We start from the raw sequence: 25,606 nt of genomic DNA, 5'->3' as shown, positions 1-25,606 counted from the left end.
TGTGATAGTGAGTGGCATGGTTATCAGCTGAGGTCTATCCCACACCAAGTTTTGGTTTCCTCCCACTATATAAACTGCCTAGAGAATGTAAGAGTTCAGCATTTTGTGAATTTTGGATTGATAGGACAATGAGAAGGGGATTTTTTGCAGTATGAAGACCACTTAACAAAATTGTGAAAGATGATCTAGATTTGTGCTCGAGTGACAAGTTGGAATGAAGAGCATTTGAGGAAAATGTAATAAAAATTGTACAGCCAGAGCAGATGGAGGTTGTGGATCTATTTTGGTGGATAATACTAAGTGATTGTTCCAGTTTCATCTCTATTGTCCTCTAGCTAAAAACTACTAAACTGGATTTTTACTGTTGTAGTTGAGTACAATAATCCACAATCTGGTCAGATAACGAGTTAAAAAAAACAATTAGCAATAAAGTGCTAGAATTAGGAGGGATCATTGAAAATTATTTAGTCCTTTCAAGGCAGGAAATGACAGCCTATTCCTGATAGAGGCAGTGGAAATAGAGAGGCATACTATTACCAGAAGACATGAAAGCAAACAAATATGACAGGTCTTCATGATACATTAGATAAAATGAATAAAGGGAAAGGAAGAGCAGAGATGTTTCAAGTTTATTCTTATAGAAAAAAGAAAATTGCAAAACTGATGAAAAGGAAATATTGTTGGAGAACAGAGTGAGTTTGGTTTCACTTATTTGCACCTGAAATATCAACAAGGCCCCATATTCATACATTCATATATCCTATAGGACATAAAAAGTTTCATGAAGAAAAGCGGTGAAGATTGGGTTCTAATTTCATCCACTTTAGAGTGGGTGATAACTACAGAAGGATTAGTATAAAAATAGAAGCACATGGGGCTGATATTTTTTCTTTTTTAATTTTCTTTTTAATTTTTTTAAGTTTTCATTTTAATTCTAGTGTGGTTTTATATAGCATTATATTAGTTTCAGGTGGACAATATAGTGATTCAACAATTCTATACACTACTCAGTACTAACCATGATAAATGTACTCTTGATCCCCATCACCCCGTCCCCACCCCTGGTAACCATTGGTTTGTTCTCTATAGTTAAGAGTGTTTCTATGTTTTTTTTATTATCTCTTTCTCTTTTTTCCGTTGCTTGTTTGATTTGTTTCTTAAATTCTGCATATGAGTGAAATAATGTGGCAATTGTCTTTCTCTGACTGATTTATTTCACTTAGCATTCACTCTGTAGTTCTATTCATGTCCTTGCAAATGGCAAGATTCTGTTCTTTTTTATGGCTGAATAATATTCCATTATATATATACTACCTCTTCTTTATCCATTCATCTATTGATGGACACTTGGGCTGCTTCCATAATTTGGGTATTATACATAATGTTGCAATAAACATAGGGGTGCATGTATCCCTTTAAATTCATGTTTTTGTGTTTTTAGGGTAAAAAGCCAGTAGTGCTATTACTGGATCAAAGGGTACTTCTCTATTTTTAACTTTTTCAGGGACCTCTATATTGTTTTCCACAGAGGTTGTTCCAGTTTGTATTTCTACCAACAGTGAACAAGGATTCCTTTTTCTCCACATTCTTTCCAACACTTGTTATTTCTTGTGTTTCTGATTTTAGCCATTCTGACAGGTGTGAAGTGATATTTTATTGTAGTTTTGATTTGTATTTCCCTGATGATGAATGATGTTGAACATCTTTTCATGTGTCTGTTGGCCATCTATATGTCTTCTTTGGAGAAATGTCTGTTCATCTCTTCTGCCCAGTTTTATTTGTATTATTTGGGGTTTTTTTGGTGTTGAGTTGTATAAGTTCTTTATGTATTTTGCATACTAACACTTTGTCAGATATGTCATTTACAAATGTCTTCTCCCATTCCATAAGTTGCCTTTTAGTTTTGTTGATTGTTTCCTTTGTTGTACATAAGCTATTTATTTTGATGTAGTTCCAATAGTTTATTTTTGCTTTTATTTCCCTTGTCTCAGAAGACATCTAGAAAGAAGTTGCTATAGCTGATGTCAGAGAAATTACTGCCTGTGCTCTTTTCTAGGATTGTTATGGGTTCAGGTTTCATATTTAGGTCTTTAAACCATCTTGAACTTATTTTTGTGTATGGTGTAAGAAAGTAGTCCAATTTCATTCTTTTGCATGCAGCTGTCCAGTTTTCCCAACACTACAGTTGGGAAAGTTGAAGAGACTGTCTTTCTCCCATTGTGTATTTTTTCCCCTTTTTATCAAAAATTAATTGGCCATATAATTATGGGTTTATTTCTAGGTTTTCTATTCTGTTCCATTGATTGATGTGTCTGTTTTTGTGCCAATACCATACTGTTTTGTTTATTACAGCTTTGTAATATAACTTAAAGTCTGGAATTGTGATGCCTCCAGTTTTGTTTTTCTTTTTCAGGATTGCTTTGACTATTCAAGGGTCTTTCGTGGTTCTATACAAATTTTAGGATTGTTTGTTCTAGTTCTGTGAAAAATGCTTTTGGTATTTTGATAGGGATTGCATTAAATATGTAGGTTGCTTTGGGTAACATAAACATTTTAACAATATATGCTCTTCCAATCTGTAAGCATGGAATGTCTTTCCATTACTTTGTGCATTTTCAGTTTCTTTCATCAGTGTTTCATAGTTTTTAGAGTACAGGTCTTTCACCTCTTTGGTTAAATTTATTTCTTGGTATTTTATTCTTTTTGGTGCAATTGTAAATGAGATTGTTTTCTTAATTTCTTTTTCTGCTGCTTCATTATTAGTATATAGAAATGCAACAGATTTCTGTACATTGATTTTGTATCCTGCAACTTTACTGAATTCATTTATCTGTTCTAGTAGTTTTTTTTGTGGAGTCTTTAGGGTTTTGTAAATATAATATTGTGTTATCTGCAAATAGTGAAAGGTTTACTTCTCCCTTACCAGTTTGGATGCCTTTTAGGGCTCATATTTTAAACACCATTTTCAGCTGAACATTTTAAAAATAAAATATAGTTATATAAGCCTGAAAAATGTATGTGAGATGATGCAACCTGTATAATAGTCTCTCTAAACTCTCAAAACTCTCTAAATCTCAAAGTTTTTATTTGTTTGGGATTTATTTCTTTGGCAATATAATCTTCATTGTTTTAAAGAAAGTAAATGAAAATTACTTAAAACTCACCTCTAGAAAACATTTATCTTAAGTGCTGAAAATATTGATTTTCTTTTATTGGGTATTAGCTTGTTAACAATGTTTCAGGTAAAATACAATTTAAAATCACTTTTTATTTCAGAATAAAAACTTCATTCATTGTGTACTGAAACATGTGAATTAGATGACAAACAGGAGAGAAAGAAAGAAGGGAAGCTCTACCTAGACTACAAGTTAATTCATTTGGAGAGATGTCCCACTAAGGCTGGCTTACAATACTATAATATTTTTTACAACACTATAATAGTTTTTTCTTAGAATTGGTTAAAAAAGGACAAGTTGAAATGATACATACTATGGAATTATAAACTTCTTACATTTTACTAAACATTTTCACTCATAGATTAAATTCATCAGATATTTACTCAGTACCTAAATTCAGTGCTAAATTCTGGGCCTACCACAATATTTTTTTCTTTTTTTGGTAGGTTTCTGTTTTTGTTTGTTTGTTTGTTTAATTTTATTTTATTATGTTAATCACCATACATTACATCATTAGTTTTTGATGTAGTGTTCCATGATTCATTGTTTGCGTATAACACCCAGTGCTCCATTCAGTACGTGCCCTCTTTAATACCCATCACCAGGCTAACACATCCCCCTACCCACTTCCCTCTAGAACCCTCAGTTTGTTTCTCAGAGTCCATAGTCTCTCATGGTTCATCTCCCCCTCTGATATCCCGCCCTTCATTTTTCCCTTCCTACTATCTTCTTTTTTTTTTTTTTTTTAACATATAATATAGTATTTGTTTCAGAGCTACAGGTCTGTGATTCATCAGTCTTACACAATATAATTTCTCTTTTCAAGAGGCTCACAGTCTAGTTTAAAAAATGTATAAACAAGTTATTATAGCATGGTATAATTCCTTGCTATAGAAGCACAAGGTATAGGATTACTTCTGATTCAGTGGATCAGGACTGCTCATAAATATCAATAAGGGAATGTAGATCTTTATAAACCTATAAGAAGATGTACTTTCTAAATTTAGATTTAAGCTTAATCAGTGTTTTTGAAAAATATAAAGTTAATACAAAGACTAATAGTAGGCTTTAGATTTCTTAGAATTTGATTCTCAAAAGATGTGATTTTTTTTCTTCATTTTGAGTCTGGAGGAGGGTCTTCATATAATGTACTATCAATCTATTTTTAGCAAGTAGGCATTCAAAATGTGAAACATATTGCCTCTGATTTACTATTTATTTTTCTTGACATTAGTACCATCAAGAATGTTACTTGTTGGGGTGCCTGGGTAGCTCAGTTGGTTAGGTGTCTGCCTTCCACTCAGGTCATGATCCCAGGGTCCTGAAATCGAGCCTCCCTACCCCCCCACAGCCCATGTCAGGCTCCCTGCTCAGTGGGGAGTCTGCTTTTCCCTCTCCCTCTACCCCTACTCCCTGCTCTCTCTCTTTCTAATAAATAAGTAAAATCTTTAGGGGAAAAAAAAATGCTACTTGTTAAATGTATTAAGAAGTTGATTAGAAAAGCTATCACTTTGTTAACAGTTTTACTTAAGGTAATAAAACCTTTGTTATACCGGCAATGAAATGTATTATTTCAATTTATAAAAATAAATTTGGGTAGGTGTTAAAAAAATAGAGAGTTCATTTTCTGGCAGTTGTTAAATGAAAAACTCTAAAAACATAGCTACAAAACACTTCTTTTTAAATGCTTTTCTGAGATGATAGGAAAAGAAAGACTCTAAAGAGGACAAAAACAAAGCAAAAGCAGCAATCCTGAGAAGTAACCAAGGCTAAAGCTGGGGACAGAAGGTGAAGCCTAGGGCTAGTCCAAGTTGGAATCTAATAGAAGAATCTCTCAGGAAACCAGGGTCCTTAAGGACAACACTCCAAGAGTAAGGATGTACAAGAAATAAACCTACCACTAAGAACGTGCATCAAAAACATGCCTATGTAGACTTTGAGTGTAGTGACATGGATTTGCCCTTTGAATTCAGAACTTTTGGACTGCCTTCACTGAGGTTTGGTTGTAGAATTCACCTGATCCAACACACTTCATCCAATAATTTATAATGGTTCCAGATTCATAGTTGGTGGGAAGGAGCAAAAGAAATAATTTTCTGTATGAATCTAAATTCAATATTTTGAAGATAAATTTTGAGATAAATTAGTTAATTCAAAACTTACAAAGCATATAGAATAAAATGGATTTAAAAGAAGGCTGAAAAAAAGACAGAAAATACAGTTTTTAAAGGTATATTATGCTGGAATGATCAGATTTGGAAAAAAAAAGAAATATGTTTAATATTATGTTAATTTTCTATTGTTTCCAATGCAAATTACCACACACTTAGTGTCATAAAACAGCAAGATTGATCACTGTACATTTCTATAAGTTAGTAATCTAGTACTAGCACAAATGTCACCAGATACAGTCAAATTGTAGGCAGGATGCATTTCATTCTGGAGGCTCCAGAGGAGAATTGGATCAGTTTCCTATTCATTTGGCTGTTGGCAGAACTCAGTTCCTTGTGGTTGTAGGACTGAGCTCCTTGCTTTGTTGCTGGCTCTAAGTTGAGGATTTCTTCTAGCTTCCAGTTGCTACCACATGCCTTGGCATTGGTGCCCCCCCCCTTTTTTCAAAGCCAGGAATCACAGGTTGAGACCTTCTGACCCCTTTCAGTTCAAGTTAGCAGTATCTTTGGTTGTAGAAAATTCTCAGGAACTCTGGGTCTTCCATGGATGTCACAGGATTCACTCCATCAGACAAGAGGCTCACAATCAGATCTTTCCAAGGAAGTTTCTTCACTATTTTTGGCTACTGCTGAGATGGCTGAGGGGATCTATGGTCATTTCCTTAATCTTGTCAAAGAGTCTTTTTTTGCTCCTGAATACTCTGATCTTTTGATCTTTCTGAAGAATCTCAGAAAACTAATCTCTTCATTTTAAATAAAAATTAAATTCAAAATAATCTCTTAATTTTAGCATCTTTGTGATACATACAGAGAGGTTAAGAATTTCCAAAATCTTCAAGTCCTGGTTTCTTTTTGTTTAATAACTCCTTCATCAATTCATCTCTCTTTTTTCACATTTTATTCTAAGGAGAAAGAAAAAAATCAGTCCGTACCTTTAACATTTTGCTTGGAAATCTTTTCAGCTGAATATTCAAATTCATTGCTTACAAGCTCTGCTTTCCACATAATTGCATGACACAGTCCTGCTAAGTTTTCTGCCACTGTAAAAAAAATCCCTTTTCCTCTGGTTTCCAATAACATGTTCTCATTGCCTTCTGAGCCCTCTTGGACTGTCTTCAATGTCCATCTTTCTGTTAACAGTCTATTCAAAGAAATTTTGACTTTTTTTCGTGTTTCTCAGAATTCTTCCAGCCTATGCCTGCTTCTTGATAGCAAAATCAATTCCATATTTTTAGATATTTGTTACAGCAACACTTCACTTCTGATACTGAAATCTGTAATAATTTTCTACGGCTGCTAATAAATTGCTACAAACTTAATGGTTTAAAACAACACAAATTTCTTATTTTACAGTTGTATAGATTAGAACTCCAGTATAGTTCTCATTGGGCTAAAACTAAGAGTGGCAGATTATATTCCTTTCTCGATGCTCTGTGGGAGTATCAGTTATCTGCTCATTCAAATTACTGACTGAGTTCAATTTCTTATGGTTATAAGAACTGGGGTTCCCATTTTCTTGCTGACTATAAACTGAAGTTTGTTCTCAGCTCCTAGAGCCTGCTGCATTTCTTGGCTCATGGCCCCATCTTTATCTTTCTAAAGCCAACAACAGTGGGCCAAGTCCTTTTCACATTTCATCTCTCTGACCCATTCTTCTGCCTTTCTCCTCTGCTTTTAAGAGCTCATGTGATTAGATTGGGCCCATCCAGACAATGCAGGAAAATCTCACCATCTCAAGTGAGTTTACCTTGATCAGATGTGCAAAGTCCCATTTGCTGTGTTAAGTAACATGCTTGCAGGTTTGGAAGATTAGGTCATGGGCATCCTGTGGGAGGTGGGTTAGGGGGATGGGGGGCATTATTCTAACTACCAAAAGTATATTTAAAGAAAAAAAGTTTGAAAATATGAGCAAGGAACTAAAGAGTATAAAAATGCGAAGAAGTTTTGGAAAAGAATCTAATAGAAATGAAACATTATAATCAAAGCTACAAACTTAAAGAACAGTTTAGTAGAATTGACCCAGCTAAAGACAGAATTCGTGATCCAAAGAGAGAAACATCACAAGGAGAAAAAAGATAGAAATTCCCAGAGAAAATATGGACCATGGAACGGATGATGAACAGAATGAAGATATAATATGTGTAATTGGTGTTCTAAATGGAGAAAATAGAAATAAGGAAGATAAAGAAATATTTGAAGAAGTAATTGCAGAGAATTTTCTAGAATTGTTGAAAAATACCTAATTGTCATATCCTGGGAGACAAGGAAACTGAAACAGGATAAATTACAAGAAAATTACATCTAAACACATAAAAATGAAACCACAGAATCCCAACAATAAAGAACTGGCAGCAGCTAGGAAAACATGAGACTGCTCTGCTAAGGGAAAGGCAATTAGATTAATGGTTGACTTCTAAATAGCTAAAATGGAAGCCAGAAGTTTTTGGGATATGGGATCTATCTGGAAGATTCCCTTTCCCTGTGAACAGCTTCTACCTCATTCTACCCACTTCTCTCTTCCCATTATGTATTATTGTGAAGGCCTTATTTGTATTTCTTCATCTAACTTTTAAATACAATATAATATCTAATATCTAACAAATATGAGCATAAATGTATAACATATTTATCTATTTATTCAGCAGTAAATCATTATCAGTTCACTGTGATGTTCACTATACCCCAGATTCAATTCCGGGCATTGGGGATATAAAAAAAAAAATCTATCCTTCTGTCATAGTATCTATTTATATCAATTTTTCATCAGTTAGAAGTTGTAAGTATAGTCATGCCTTTTGTTTAATATTTTTTAAAAATTTTATTATGTTATGTTAATCACCATACATTACATCATTAGTTTTTGATGTAGTGTTCCATGATTCATTGTTTATGTATAACACTCAGTGCTCCATGCAGTGCATGCCCTCTTTAATACCCATCACCAGGCTAACCCATCCCCCCACCCCCCTCCCCTCTAGAACCCTCAGTTTGTTTCTCAGAGTCCATAGTCTCTCATGGTTCGTCTCCCCCTCCAATTTCCCCCTCTTCATTTTTCCCTTCCTGCTATCTTCTTTGTCTTTTTTAACATATAATTTATTATTTGTTTCAGAGGTACAGGTCTGTGATTCAACAGTCCCTACACAATTCACAGCGTTCACCATAGCACATCTTATTTGTAAGATGACTTCTCTCATTTGTTTGTCACTTAAAAACCTTTATATCTGTGTAACTTGTATCTTATATGATTTTTTCAACAATTCCATGGACTCTCCTAAATGCTACAGTTTATATAGGACTTGGCAGCTATCATCAATCAAAAGTAATTTGTTTAGCACCAAAATTGTGCTCACTATTCCGTCTGGCACTTTCCAAACACTGGGAAAAGCATTACAGCCCTAGTGTATCTGTCAGTGTCATTAAAGCCTACTTATTATAGTAAGTCTTGGCAGACTCTCCTTGTTGTATTTCTGTTACACAATTGAATTATTTTGGATGTTTAGTAAGTTGAGTTCCTCATCAATTATATTAGAATGAATTGTAGAATACATATTAAAAGCTATTGCTTTATTTTTCAAGCATGACCAATGTAAGAAAATATCATGACTTTTTATTCCATTTCATCAGAACAAGAATTCCTTATTCAATAAAAGGGAATCCAAGACAGCACAGGGGATTTAGTGCCTGAGATTCAGTGAAGAATAAAATAAAATGACTGTAACTTTTCATAATGAAAACATAAGCTTTATTTTCTTTCGGAGTTGCACACTGATGTTTATCTGGAGTTTAAGAAAACATTTTACTAACTATTAGCAAATAATAATTTACTGGGTCTTACTAGATATATAGTTTTATCTGGAAAATATATAATTTTCTTGTGACATCTCTTTTGTAGAGCACAGAATATTAGTGTCAAACAGAATTGGTTTGAATCCAAGCTTTGCAATACTAGGCATGACTCCTTAGACAAGGTATAAATCTTCTGTGAGCCTTTATCTCACCATAAAAAAATAAAAACAACTGGAATTCAAATGCAGTCTTATCTCTTTTATTTTTTTAAATAACTTTGAATTAGCATGCCTATATTAGCAGGATGACCAATGTTTCCATTTTGAAGTCTTCTCTGTGCCCACTTTCATTGTCCAAGATTCCCAGAAGACTACTCCATCAGATATGGGCTGCCCTGCTTCCAAATCCCAAGCAGACAGAAAGAAGTCCATCTGGTGCTTTTTGTCATTACACATGGAGTTACTATGGAAAACTGGTGCCCCAGCACATTCCAAATGATGATTTTGCACTGTTACTGGGAGGTCCTGACTAAAATAAATCCCTGCACACTCATGGGTTTCATGATTCCATCTGTCATCCAGAAGAAGTTCAGCCATTGTTCCTGCAATGTCTACTGTCATACCATGGTCAGGACAGGAAAAAGATTGCCAGCCTCAGCCTTTCCTCAGGAGTCTCTGAACCATGGTTCTGAGCTTGGGTTATGGCCATGCTCTCCCTTGCCTCATGGTGATCCCTTTGAGGCTCCTGGTATCCTTTCCTGACAACAACCTCAAGAACAGAAATCCTTCAAAGTGGTTCCAATAACATTAAGTCACAAAAGGATCATTCTCTGACCCCAAATAACCTCTTGGAAAATCTACTCAGTGACCCTCTTTTAGAGGAGTGAGCCATAATTTAGCAGGTCATAAAATGTGCTATTGTTACCTTTCCCCAGGGAAATAAGTACCTACTAGGTTGCTAAGACAAAGAAAATAACTCTTTAAAAAGAAACTCTCTCTAGTTGACTTTTTAAGTTCACTAGAGAAGCTTCTCTTCCTTTTAGGTTCTGCCTCATCAGATACATCATGAGAATTAATGAGGTGACATACATGAAGCACCTATCAGTGCCTACGACCTAGTAGACACTTAATACATTTTAATTTCTTCCTTTGTCCTGTATTCTTAATTTTTAGTCTAAACCTTTATTGTTCTTTTCTTTTTCATATATATCTCCCAAGTGAGATTATAAGACATAAGGGAAGAGAGTTATGTCTTGTGCATCTTTCAAACCTCCACAGATTATTCAGCATAATGCCCTATAGATAAATACCAGTTGCTATGTAATTATTGATTTAGTGATTACTTTAAGATTGATTTTTCCATATGTAGATAACATAATCTGTTTTTTAAATTTCCTGGTATGATTTTCTGCTATCATACTAATGTTATTATTCTGAGCAGAAGCTTGGCAAAGAGAGGAGATAAAATTCTAATCCATATATTTGCATTTTGATTACTGAATCAGCTATCAGTCAACAACACTTAAATTGCTTAGAAATTTTCATGAGCACTTGAAATGATGGGTTTCCTTCTCAGAAATGTGAGGCAAGAATACATTTGTATGTACTGCAGTGAAAAGAACCTAAAGAAACTTAAATTTGAATTTTAGGTCTCCACTGACACCTGTAAGAGTATAGTCAAGCCATTTAATGCTACTCATATGGCAAAAGCGGTAACAATGGAAATATTTTTATAACAATTAGAGAAAATATGTCTTTAATAGGATGCTTTAACTTAAAGAATTCACTTACTTTGAAAAAATTGGAAAACAAGAGAAATAACTCATAATCTCACATCTCAGAAATAAGCTTTTTTTATTAACATCTTTAGATATTTTGAAGTCATATGTACAAAATTTTTAACATGGTATTTTTTTCACTTCATCATACATTGTGTTGAATTTTGAAACTTTCCCTGTCACAAATTCTTCAAAAACATTATTTTAATGTCATACCTTATATAATTTGGCCATTTCTCATGATTACATAAGTTATTTTTCTAATGTTTCATTTAAAAATAATATTTATTTCAACATCTTTTTAATATTCCCATATTTGTGTATGTTTTCCCAGAATATAAGCTATGAAAATTTGTAAGATTCTTACTTTTTATATTTACACCCTTGATATTTTCTACTTGAACATTTCTGGATCCATCTAAACTTGAAATACCTCTACAGACCCATGACTTGTATACAGCTATTATTTTATAGAAGTTCACACTGGAGTGCTTCCCGGGGCTATCGTCAATAGCACATACATTATCGATTGCGTGAGTCTAGTGGCTGCATGCCCCGCCCCCCCCCCCCCCCAGTACTCAGTTTAATTGTTCTCTCTGCTCCATAGTCCACATTAATCTCCCTTTACCACAGTGTTATAATAAATCCATAGATTTCCTAACATCAAACCATCCTTTTACCCAAAAGAATATTAATTTAAGTCATTTTGGAGCTTGATTTGCTAGGGTTTTATTTATTAGCACCTACGACTACATCTATATTTTTTCCTTTTTGTCCTTTGTTAGATTTGGTGTCAGAGCTATAGTTTTAGGTTTATCCAATGGAAATGGTAGCTTAATCAGCTCCTACATAGTGCAATGCAAACCTGGGAAAATTAAAGTTAAATGTAACAAGAAACTGTCATAATATAATGCGATAATATAATAGTAGCTAATATTTTAGATGACACAATCAGCATTCAAACTCATTACAACAATTATAACACTGAGCTCAAACTAACAAGGTAAAATGTTTCAGAAATAAATACAAAATTTCCTCTTTTACACTTGAAAATAAAATTCTATAAATTGGGGTGGTAAGGATCGGACTGGACACCGGCTGTACATTTGGGAAGTGTTACATGCACTACCACAGTGCATCAGCTGCTAATGAAGCTAGCCTCACATTGTGTTCATAGAACAGAAAAGGAGTGGCATGTTTCTCACCATGTTTCTGAGGTTCTTTCATAGCTGGAAATTTAGTACGTGAAAAGACTTGTACAGTATGTATGATTTCTGCTGTTGAGGCCCACATTTGGTTGGTCTTTGGCACTTGACATATCCAGCCAATGCCCTTTGCTGCCTGTAAGAGTGACACAAATGAACTGCTAGAGCCAGTGAGTCTCCCTAACAGCTTTTATTTAAAAAAAAAATTTTTTATTATGTTATGTTAATCACCATACATTACATCATTAGTTTTTGATGTAGTGATCCACGAATCATTGTTCGCACATAACACCCAGTGCTCCATTCAGTACGTGCCCTCTTTAATACCCATCACAGGGCTAACCCATCCCCCTACCCCCCTCCCCTCTAGAACCCTCAGTTTGTTTCTCAGAGTCCATAGTTTCTCATGGTTCGTCTCCCCCTCCGATTTCTCCCCCTTCATTTTTCCCTTCCTGCTATCTTCTTCTTTTTTTTTTTTTAAACATATAATGTATTATTTGTTTCAGAGGTACAGGTCTGTTATTCAACAGTCTTACACAAGTCACAGAGCTCACCATAGCACATACCCTCCCCAGTGTCTTTCACCCAGCCACCCCATCCCTCTCACCCCACCCCCCACTCCAGCAACCCTCAGTTTGTTTCTTGAGATTAAGAATTCCTCATATCAGTGAGGTCATATGATACATGTCTTTCTCTGACTGACTTATTTTGCTCAGCATAACACCCTCCAGTTCCATCCACGTCGTTGCAAATGGCAAGATCTCATTCTTTTGATGGCTGCATAATATTCCATTGTATATATATACCACTTCTTCTTTATCCATTCATCTGTCGATGGACATCTTGGCTCTTTCCATAGTTTGGCTATTGTGGACATTGCTGCTATAAACATCGGGGTGCACGTACCCCTTTGGATCCCTACAATTCTATCTTTGGGGTAAATACCTAACAGCTTTTAAAGGAAGACAGTCTTATTGGATAGGAGGCCACATTCTTTTCTTTTGCCAAGTGAGCTGTTACCACCATTATAATACTATCCCTTCGTTCTGCCAGGATACCTCTTATAAGACTTGATCCCTAGTTAGAGCTTCCAGTCATGGTCTGTGGACTACCTAACCTGACAGGAAACTCACCATTCTTTCTGTGCATCACTGAGTCCCATGGAAACCTAAAGCAGACTTTGCCCTTTTCTTCCTGTTTGTGCCCCGTGGCCATCTCACAGTAGTTCCAGTCCCCAGGCCCTGGCAGCACTGGAAATATCTGGGATTCTGCTGCTCAGTAGCCTGTAAGCAGGAAAGCAGAGCCAGCATCTCACATTCAAAATCACTTGCAAATCTCAAGGGAGGGTTTTCTGTCTACCTCTCCTACCCCAGGACCACCCCACAGAAGAAGGGGAGCAATGAATCTCTTATTTCACCATGAATTCTTCTCTCCAACTCTTTTTCTGAAGCTTCTTTTTAAATTTCTTCTGTTAAAAGATCCCAGAAAACCAGTTCTGCCTGTTTCCCAACAAACAGTGCCCTCACTCAAATTTGAGGGAGGCTACTTTGCAGCAAATAATAGGCTGGGCCTTTATTCTCAGGTAGCCTTTCCGCCACAGAATCCCTCTTTTTCTTTTTGACACAACTGATAAGAGAGGCTTTCCACTAGTCTATGGCTGAGGTTAGGAAGGAACATTTTTCTCAAATTTTTATTTTGAATTATTACAACAATTTTTATTGCTTGTTGCCATTAGAACCAATTTTCTACCCTTTTTAGGTGCCATATTGGACAAATTTAGAATTATTTGCACACATTGATGCATATGATATGTATGTAATTTATCAACTGGTTACCTTTTTACATTTTAACAATTGAAAAGGTGATCACTTTTGAGATGGCCTCAATTATCTTTCATTTTACCTAACTCATGTCATTGTACTACCTTCAGAAATGGTTTATCACCTATTCAAGCAGTAAGTATAGGTTGTGTTATTGCCTACCTTTATTACACCTCAATACATCCAAATTCCCACTGTTTCACTTATCAATGCTCTTGTGACCAAAGTTGGGTCATTTTCTCTAGCAGGCCAATTAAAAAATATATGGGCACTATTTTTGTTTGTTTGTTTTGTTTTCATTTGAAACAGACATTGATTCAATTATTAGATTAGTGCAGGGATAAATTTGGTAGGAACTAAGAAGCACAAGTAGATTATTTCCTAAATATTATAAACATAAACCTATATTTCATTACTCTAAAGTCTATAGCATTCATTTACATACATAATCATTTTTAATCTTCACAAAATGCCTGTGAAATAAGTAGCTTGTGCAGGCTCACAGAACGTTAGTAGTAAAACTATAAGGTAATACAGAAACCACTTTGTTAGATATACAAGAATTGACTCTGATGGTATACTACATGTCAGAAAATAACCTACCTACATCTTCTCACTGAGCACTGACAATAGTCAATGATTCATTATGGGAGGAGGGGAGGGTTCTTCTGAAGTGAAAAAAGGGATAAAACTCCTGAAGATGCAGCCTAATCAGCCCTCAGATGTTGCAAGTCACTTGCTATGTGATCAGCACTGTTTGAAGTTTCATGGGTGATGCATAAGAACATAAAATGTGGTTCTTTTCATCAAAGATCTCATAATCCATGTAAGGGAATAGAATTAACCTGAAGAATTAATTAGAAAAACATTAACGGTTAGGGTGTAACAGCATGCTGAACTTGGGAATTCAGAAGATGGTGTCCTAAGAGAGTGATTCCTCTAGAAGATAACATGTGAGCTGAGCTTTTGAAAGAGGAGATAGAGCTGGGCTCAGCTCTCAGCTCCTCCACTCACCCTTTATATTTTGGGGGGAATATTACTTAACCTCTTTGAATTATGCATGGGTATAGTGGTGAAACAAGGAAGCAATGTCTACTCACTTCAAAAGCTGTGAGGATTAAATAAGATGTTTTATATAAAATACTTAGAGTGCTTGGCAAAAAAAAAAAACACATTCATTCACTATCAATTTCTCATTCTCTTTTCTTTGAGATAGCTAAAATCTGGATATGTAAAGGAAGGAACTAAAACTATTCAAGAAGGTAGAGAAGGAAAAGTATTGTAAACCAAAACACAAGGTAGGAATGAACAGAGTAAGGGCAGACAGCACTGAGGAAACAGGCTTACCTATGGAGCAATGGAGACAATATATTCTTAATTTCCAAAGACCTCCTTTCTATCTTGATTTTGTCATTGTCATTTTTGAATTGTCATATTTCTTAGCTATGAGGTCTTGACCACTTTTATTTTGCTTTTTTTTTTTTTTCGGTTATAGTTGTTTGTTTTTATTCTCCATAAATTTTGGCAAAGTTTCTTGCATATCGATCCTTAGAAAATGTTATTCATTTATATATTCATTAAGTAAATATTTATTCAGCACCTACTGTGTGAATAAATTCAGGTTGTATGGATAACATGAAACCAGATCATGAAGCATGTTGCATGAAGCTGCAACATCAAATTTTGATATTGATGGCATGGAAGAGTGCCTTTCTCTCCTTTCCACTCTAAGGCATACATCATGCTCTATGGTTCTTTCAACAGCGTGAGCCAGACTGTGTCATTGCTTAATGCTTTTAAGTGGCCTCCTCTTCCTGGAATAACTCCTCCATCCTCCATCTTATCCAGTTGGAAAATATCTACTCTTGTCCTAATGCTCATCTGAATGAAACATTTCCTGACCTCCTTCTTCCCCCCCTTCTCAGATTGATTTTACCAGTTCTCCTTTCTGCTTCCTCTGAACTCAGTACTTATTCTTATCATTGCACCTATAATACTTTATTGCCTCTGTTCATATCTCTCCCTATTAGGTTAGAAATTTAAATACTGAACAATGGAGGAGGGGGACGGAGGAATTTCATGTGGGTAAATTTAGATTATTTCTCTTACACATACCTAATAAATGTTCTGCAATTCAGGATTTCACTTAGATGTACATAAAATGAGAAAAATATTCAGTATTTTGACAAAAATAAAGAATTTAGTTTAATATCTTTATCATTGTACAATGAAGAAACCAACTGAGATAAATATGCTCTTTGAGCAGCACTTTTTGTGAATATTTTTTAGCTTTGCCTGTGAGAGACAGCAACATTATTTTTGTATTGCTGAAGTGCTTTGAGAGCAATGCCTCGGTGACAGCATAAACAAAATACAAAGGCCAGTTTGTTTTTATATCTAAATGGGGGATTGTTGGTGAAGAGTTGTGCCAGCCAGTACAGAGTGGAATAGTGTTTTATTCCTCTCAAGATAGATGGATTGCTGAATTGCCTGAGTTCCTGCTGTTTTATACTCTGCCCCTTGAATTTGAAAATGAATAACTGCCTTTTTTTTTTCTTGAATGGATAGTGAGAAAATATATCATTTAACTAAAATTGTACTCATAATATTGTCATTAAAAAATATGTCCACCTGGTATTTTATCCATATGATATATTGCCAAAAATATAAAATGTCATATTTGTTAAATGTTTTATTTTTTAGTAAATCATAACATTATTTAAACTGGGGATGCGCAGTTTGCTAGTGTGTTACACTTTTAAAATGTTGTTCCTTCAGATGAAGTGAATTAAATTTTACATCATTGATAAAGCCATTATTTGAAAGTTTTTGCTGGGAGATAATTTAATAAGTTCAACACTTATCTTTTGAGTACCATATGAAAAGTCTCTGTGGGGGAATAAAAATAAAAAGAAAGCATAGTGCCCGTAATCAAAGAGCTCTTAGCAAACAGAGAAAAATTATCTCATGTGTAGAGGATTATGACACAGAGGGATACAGGAAAGTCACAATGACTATGAGAACAGAGAAAAGAAAGTGCTTCCCATGGAGATGAATAATTGGCTTCACAAAATGATGGAACTTGAAAAATGAGTCTCACAAATGAGGATGGAGGAATTTGAAGAGAGAAATTGAATTAGATCATGGAAATCCCTAACTATCAAGAGAGAATTTTTTTTCTATAGCTATAAAGGAGTTGTGATGGTTATTTTTTATGTGTCAATTGACTAAGCTTAGTGTCCACTTTAAATACTAGTCTACGTGTTGTTGAGAAGGTATTTTATAGATGTGGTTAGCATCTAAAATCAGTTGACTTTAAGTAAAGCAGATTACCATCCATAATGTCGGGGATTTTATCCAATCAGTTGAAGGCCTTAAGAAAATACACTGAAGTTTCCCAGAGAAGAAATTCTGCCTTAAATCTGCAGCATCAACTCCTGCCAAGTTTCTAGCCTTCTGCTCTACCCTAGGGGTTTCTTACTTGTCTGCCGCACACCCATAATCATGTGAGCCAATTCCTTAAAATAAATTTCTTTAAATATACATACATATATTCTATATATTATACATATATATTTTATATGTTATACATATACTATATGCTGTACATACACACATCTCATCATATGTGTGTAGGTATATGTGTATATGTACACATACATACATACAGTTGGTTCTATTGTTTCTCTGGAGCCCCCTGATTGAATCAGGAGTTATTAAAAATTTTAAACAAAACTGGGCTTATAACTTTCGTGGCATTCATTAAGTCTTATAATTTTAAGCTTTTACTGAACACTAATTTATGCCAGGTTTTTGCTACATGCTATGGAGTAAAACAAAGCGTAATACATAATGCCAGTTTTGGTGATTTTCTGTGCTCTTGTGAGGCATGCAACTGTGCCATTTTTTCCAAATTATTTCATTTAGCCAATCAATGCAACATTCCTCTGAGATAGGTATTATTAGTGTGGCTATTATTATATTTCTAATTTGACAGATGAATAAACTGAAATTTTAGCTATTAAATGTGAGGCTCAGGTCCAAACTCCAGGCTGCAGCACATGAAACATTATATATTTAGCCACTAAAATGCATGTCTTCTAATGTAAAACAATTTTCCTGTGGTCAATGATCAGTGAACAGAATAAAACTATGCTTTTAAATATTCATAAAAGATATCAAACAGCTAGAAAAACTCTTTAAACAGAGCGGGGGGGTGGGTTCATAGGTTGTAGAAGGTTGATGGCTTAAACAGTAAAAGTAGAAAGGCAGCTTAGATCACAATGACCAGATTCTAGGAAAGTTAAAGCAATCATGGCATTTTCAAAACCTGACAGTCAACTTCCACCAGATTTTAACAATCTTGTCTCACACTATTACAGTAATGCTATTCAAAGTATTATTCTAAGACTCCCAGCATCTGCATGACCCAGTAGCTTGCTAGAAATGCAAATATGGGGGCTTTACCTCAGATTTTATATATATCAGAATTTCTCAGAGTGGGACCTGGGAGACTGTGTTTTAAAAGAGCTTTTAAAGAGATCCATGTCATATAAAGTTTGAAAAGAACTGCACTACAGCAACAGGGACCAGCAAAGAAGGGTCTTGTGATGCTGAGGTGAGCTTCTCTAGGAAAGTAGAATGAAGCAATCAAGCCAGAGTTAACTAGAATTAATAATGGTTGATCAATGTTCTGACTTGGGCTCAGATGCATGATGAGTATCTGAGACAAAATAAATTCAAGAGGGAAAGAACTTAAGTAGGGACATGGAGAAGATGAAACTCTCATTCGAGTGAAGATGTGTTTGGACACAAAGTCAGAACAGGTAACATAGCATTAGTGAAAGAGGTCAGGATGATAAACATCAAGAATCAAAGCAGAACTAAAGATTAGGGCAGACTTGGTAAGGCAAGGAGGGGAAAATGCTGGAACAAAGGAATAGCTTATTTTAGAGAGAAACTGGAGATGTAAGAATCCATAGTCAAAGGTCTGAAGTTGAACATGAACTATTTGGAGGCAGGAAGACCAGATATATTCAGGCAAACCTAAAATATTTGCCAATTTTCCATCCTAAAGAATCAGGTCTTAATAGCTAATACAATTAATTAGTAGCTAATACAGTCACAAACTGTGCCACTGATTCATTCATTCATGATTTCAAAAAAAAAAAAATTGGTATCCTCTATATGCCAAATACAGTGATAAATAAACAAAGGTAAAATGTAAGTGAGACAAATGTGATCTCTGCCATCAGGAGAGTTAGGCATTAAATAAGCAATTATACAAGTAAGTGATATTGCCATAAATGCTACCCAGAAAAAGTACAGGTATTATGAGAACGAATCACAAGATACTTAACCTAGCCCAAAAGGAGGAGAGTTAGGAGGATGATTTCCCAGAGGATCATTTCCTGGGGAAGTAAATTTTAAGGTACAACTTCGAAGATGAGATGAAGTTGATGAAGAGCTGAGGGAAAAGCATTCTAGGCCAAGAGAGCAGTCCATGCAGAGTGTGTACATTAAGATAGAACAGGAAGATGACCAGGGTGATTGGAATGTAGTGAATGACAGGAGAATAATACGAGATGAGACTAGTGATGATACAGAGCTGTTGAAGACATAGAATAGCATCCTAATTGAAGTAGGAAAACCCTGGAGGATTTTAAATCAGTAAATATAGGATGACATTTTTATTAAAAAATATATCCTTTTAGGGCATTTGATATGGATTATATAGGGAAATATTTTTAGGAAGTTACTGTAATACATCGGTCAAGGGATCATGATGATTTGGATTAGGTTAATGGCAGTGACAAGAGAAAGGAATAGATAGATTCAGTATATATTTACCAAGTACAAACCAATAAGCTAGAGGAAGAAGAAAATATAAAATATCCCATCTATGTTTCTGGTGTACATAGAGACCTGTACCATTAACTAGAATAGGGAGAATTGGAGGAAATAAATTTTGGGAGAAAAGTCATGAATTAAATTGTGGACTGCCTGAGTTTTAGATGCCTGTTAGTAACCTAAGTGTAAATTTAAAGTGTATCAGTAGATTGGTGGTCTGGAACTCAGAAAAGATATTTTGCCTGAAGATGTAAGTTTGGATTCATTACACATGATAGGTCAAGTTATTACAGGGTATAAAAACACCAAGGAGGAGAGAAGGAAAGGGAAGAGATTTCTTATATTTTAGTCTTTTAAGGTTGATAATAAAAATGTTGCACTGGCAAAGGAGACTGAAAAGGAAAGAACAAAGAAGCAAGAGGCGAAGGAAATAAGTTTGTGTCCCAGAAACCAGTTGGAAAAATGTCCGAGTTAGTAGTCAGTAAATGTGTGACAGAGAGCCAAGGTGTTAAAAAGAATGAAGTGCAAGAAACTGACCAATTTACTACCCTCTATTTTTGTATATTGATTATACTTTCTTAGTCAATCTCAATTATTGTGTCCACACCCATGGATAATTTTTGAAGTCAGAAGCCTCAGTGTCATTCTTAACATCTTCTCTCTAAACTCCCACATAAAACCTGCATCTTTAACATCTTTAAAGTACTGAAAGAAAAAGGGGGAAAATCCCTATTAATCTAGAATTTTATACCTAGCAAAAAAATATCTCTCAAAAATGCAGATTCATACTTTTCTTCAAATAAACTAAAGCTAAACAGATTTATTGCAATTAGACCTGCACCATAAGTAATGACAAAGGAAGTTCTTCAGGCAGAAGGCAAATGATACCAGATGGTATTCACTGGAGGTATGCAGTACAGAAGCCCATAATACTAAAGTCCATATTTTATCCACAGTACTTTCAGATCAGAAGCTGAAAACAGTATGAACATAAACCCAAGTGTCATTCTAACCTACTTTCTAACTTTTTATGTATTTATAAATAAACATCAGTAAATTAAGTTAATATGTGTCTGAGGTTATTGGAGCATTATTAAAGGAAGTCCATGGGGGTTGGTTGTGGGAATTATTAGATTTGATAAATTGTATAAAGTACTTGAGAAAATGCCTGGCACTAGTAAATCTCAATGTTTGTAAGCTATTATTATTTGATAATGAGTATGTAATCAAATCTGTTACCTATAATAAAATCTATTATTTGATGTTTTATACATAATTTGTATTTGTATGCACAATAAAATCTATTGTTGAGTAGTTACTTAATAACATATCTATAATAAAATCTATGCTTTAGAATTTGAATTAAAATGATCTGTTTCACCATGCTGGAGTATTAAAATAGGGTCATACTACGTTCAATATTTAAATTACCTTAAATCCCTGATAAGAAGGTTTTTTTCTTCAGCATTAAGGAGTTAGTAAAAAAATTTTTCTTAATCAGCACTTTAAAAATGTGTTTGTATCATTTTTTGGCAGAAAGTAACCCTTGTGTTCCTATGAATGATCTTCCTAGTGAGAGACAGTATTTTCTGAGTCATTAAGACCTGACAAAACCAAAGCACTCAGAAAATCTGGTTGAATTTATTGATCAGTCAATAAACATTTATTATAAACCTATTTTATGCAAGCCCTGTGCTAGATATATATATAACCCAGCAGCATAAAGCATGGTGCTAGTTTTCAGGGAGTTTATGAAATAATGGTAACTAACAACTTTTAACTCTCACTATGTTAAGGCACTATGCCAGGTAAAGTTGTGGGTGGTTGTTTTTTTTTCATGTTCTTGTATTTAATCAATCCTCACAGTATTCTTATGATGGAAGTATTAGTAGTAGTAGTAATATTTTCACCTGACAAAGATGGTGAGATTTTAGGAGGTTAAGTAATTTGGCTATGGACAAATAGTAAGTGTAAAACATAATGCTAAACATCAGGATGTAAGAAATGAAAATTTATCCTTTCATCTGTTAAATACACTGCCTCTCTCTCTTTACAACTCATTGGGAAGGAAAGGAAGATATAATTTAAAATATGAATACAAGTTAGGAGAAAAATACTCTTTAATTTTTCTTTTTTTTAAACAACAATCCTACTGTTAAGCATTATTTGTGAAATTATTAAATTTAAAAAACTACTAAAAGCTTATTTACCAATTGAGGTTTCCCAGTTTTGATGAAGAAGGAAAGTGACAGTTTAATTGTTGAAAGTACATAAATAGATCATACCCTGGAAACCAGAAGTTAGAAAAGTTAAAGACATCAGGGTTTTTCAACATCTCTGGCAATCATCTCCACACCAGATTTGAACACATTAGCTTTAAACTACTGGAAATTTAGGAGCCAGCTAGGAAAATTCTCGAAGTGCTGAGGAGAATCTCCCTGGAGAAAGCAAAGTGAAAACAATAGCTAGAGTTATTAGAATTAATAACAGTTAATCAATGTTCTGTCTTAGACTGAACCTAAGTGGGAATATAAGACAACTGAGAATTCAAGTAGGTCAGGGTGTAGGTAGGGTTGTGGAGAGAATAAAACTTTCCCACTTAAGAATAAATGAGTTTAGGACACAGAATCAGAGCAGATTGTCCGGCATGAGTAACAACAGGTCAAAGTCTAGTGACCTGTAGAGGTTTGACAAGCTAGGGAGGCAAAATCCTGGGACAGAGACAAGTAGTGACTTTTGGAAAAAAGCTTAATACACAAGTATTCTTAGCCAAAGATCTGAAGTTGGAATTGATCCATTTATTCAAAGGCAGGCAGCTCAGTTCTATCTGGTCAACTCTATCACAGTGACTGATAATTCAAACCTAAAGAATTATACCCTCTGATACAAGCACACACTGTGCCATTGATTCATTTGTCCATGCATTCAGCAAATATCATCTATGTGCCAGTCACAGTGATGAACACCAGACCTGTGATAAATGAAAGGCAAATGAGACAAATATGGTCTCTGCTGTAGTGAAAATTACATTATAGTGGAAAGATAGGGGTTAAATGCATAATTAATTACAATTTGGATCAGTTGTAAAGGAAAGTTACTGAGTATTTTGAGAATGAATCACAGAAAGAACTATCCCAGTTTGCATAAGGGTTAAATAAAGGATAGAGCCTGAAAGATGAGTCAATTAGCAAAACAAATATTTGGAAAAAAAGCATTCCTAACTTAAAGATAGGAAGAAACAGAGATGACTAATGTGGCTGGAACATAGTGAAGCTAGAGGATTAGTTTGGAGACTATAGGACATTATATGCAATGTTGAAGATTTTTAATATTATCTTAATTGTAGTGGGAAAACACTGAATGTTTTTATGCCAGTAAACAATATAATGACATTTACATTTTTAAAAGATTCTTTTAGGTGTTCTCATATGGTATTTTGTATGGAATAGCAGGCACAAGAGTAGAATTGGGGAGATCACCTATAAAGCTGCTTCAGTAATCTAAGCAAGAGATGATGGTAGCTTGAACTTCAGTTATTGACAGTAAAGACAGAAAGAAGTAGATAAATTCATTATGTAGTTAGGAGGTAGAAAAGAGAGTTGTAGCCATAGACTTTAGGCATGAGTACATGGTGTAGGGTGGTGCCTTTCACCAGGATAGGAAGGACTGGAGGAAAAAAAATATTGAGAATTCAGTTATTTCAGAGTGAAATAACAAAGTGGGAATATTAAGTTGACATGTCTAGACTTCAGAAAAGAGATCTTGCCTAGAGAAAAAGTTTGAGTTCATGAACATATATATGATCTTCAAGTATAAAAGATGCTATCTTAGCTTCTGGCATGAGCAGATGAATGGATGAGGGTACAATTTCCTAGCATAGAGAGGTAAAAAGGAAAACCAAATTGAAAATATAAGTTGAGTTCATTTGTGAACTGCCTGAGTTTGAGATAATTGTGAGATACCCAAGTATAAACGTTAGGCTTATGAGGGTTGATGGATCTGGAGTTCAGGAAAAAATATCTTAGATACAAGTTTGAATTCATTACATGTAATCTATTGAGTTATGAGAGTAGATGAGAATATTTAGCAAAAAATGAGAAAAAGAGATGAGGGGAGAGGAAAGAACAGGACAGGACAAGAGAGAGAAATCTTTAGGGTTACAGATATTTAAGTGGAAATAAAGTAAATGAGATGATGATGAGAGAGAAACGCCAGAGAAGCAAAGGAAGTAAGCAAGAGAGTATGGTATCCCAGGATTCAAATAAATAAATGTTCTGGCTATTAGAAATTAGAGAGAACACTGAAAAGTCAAGAAAGAGGAGAAGTAGACATATACAGTTTACTGTCTTCTATCATTTTATATTTATTCTAACTTTTGGATAATCAGTTTTAGTTGTTGTTGTCAATATCCACTGAGTTTTCAAGGTGTTCCAAACATTGCTTCTTCTATCCCCAACATAGAATCAGTCAGCAAATCTTATCAATTCTACCTCAGAAAACTCTTTGATCTCTTCTTGCCTCTTTATGCTTATAATCAATGTTTCCTTTCAGATTCAGTTTATTTTCACCATTTGACTACAATATACATAAATGTTTATTTATTTAAGTAACCTCTACCCCTAATGTGGGTCTTGAACTCAGGACCCTGAGATCAAGAGCCACATACTTTACTAAGCCAGCCAGACACCACCTCCCCCTTTTTAAGTGGCTACAATATACATTTTAAAGCCTCATCTCCTCAGACATTGTCCCATCCTAAAATATCCTGTCCCTATTTTATTGGATCTGCTTCTATTGACTGCTCTCTTGATACGGAACACAGTTTCTTCTTCCTTTTTTTATATCCTGCAGTATTTTTTTATTGTACACTGTAGGTTGTGTGTAAAAGGACAGTAGAGACTAAAGTAATGATATTTATCACCAGAATAAAGCATGCTCCTTCTTTTAGTCTGGACATGAGTCGATGTAATTTAGAGTTGATCCAGATGGAGGCTTTATTGCCACTTTGGTTAAATCTAATTCACAACTAATTTCAGATGTTTTAAAGGATAAGAAAAAGACTAACTTTGGTAGCACTTAAGATGAGTATACAGAGCTCCAACAGAGCTCTAATGTTAGACATTAGCTTAAGAAAACCTAAAGATGGTTCTAGTCTGTCCAAAAGCTGGTACCACCCTCTTCTCAAGTTGAAGCTTTCTGTGTACCCACATCAAAGCCTGTCAATTTTAAAGATTCTGAGGTAGTCCTATAAGTGTTCCAAATTTAGAGGGATTTGAAGATCCTAAGTAAGACTTACTAGGAGTGGACCTCCCCAATATCCTTCTCATATACTGGCAGAATCTCATTATCATTCTGTGTTCCTGTATTTTTCTCAAGTGGAATTTGTAATACTTATTTTTGATCTTACTCTCTTAAACCATCGCATTATTCTTAAATTATTGTTATATATTTTTAGGTACCCACCTTACTAACCTATTCAACTATAGCAAAAATGCACATCTGGGACTGATAAGTATATTTGTAATTGTTTTATTATTTAAAAATTCTTTTAATATTGTGGAAGAAGGAAGGACAATCAGATAGTTAAAAACATTTATAGCTAATGTTATGTAACATTTTTCTATGATTTGATCATAGAAAAATGATTTGATGAAGGGATGTTAACCTCAATAATTTTTCTAAACTCTTTGTTTACCTGGATGATATAACCACCTTTGAAAATATCCTGAATTTTTTTCCCAGTTCTTTTTTTTTGAAGATTTTATTTATTTATTTATTTATTTATTTATTTATTTATTTATTTATTTATTTATTTATTTGA

General features: G+C 34.5%; 1 protein-coding gene across 2 annotated transcripts in view; it reads left to right on the top strand.

Annotated features, from left to right (window-relative positions):
• Positions 1–25,606, top strand: part of CNTN1 (contactin 1) — a 359,783-nt gene that overhangs the window by 81,005 nt on the left and 253,172 nt on the right. The window lies entirely within an intron of this gene.

This window comes from Mirounga angustirostris, unplaced genomic scaffold (assembly GCF_029215605.1).
Source record: "Mirounga angustirostris isolate CCGP_5_RB_7025 unplaced genomic scaffold, mMirAng1.0.hap1 SCAF_5, whole genome shotgun sequence".
NCBI lineage: Eukaryota > Metazoa > Chordata > Mammalia > Carnivora > Phocidae > Mirounga > Mirounga angustirostris.
Note: the sequence above shows the minus strand (reverse complement) of the source record. Positions and strands in the feature narration are given on the sequence as shown.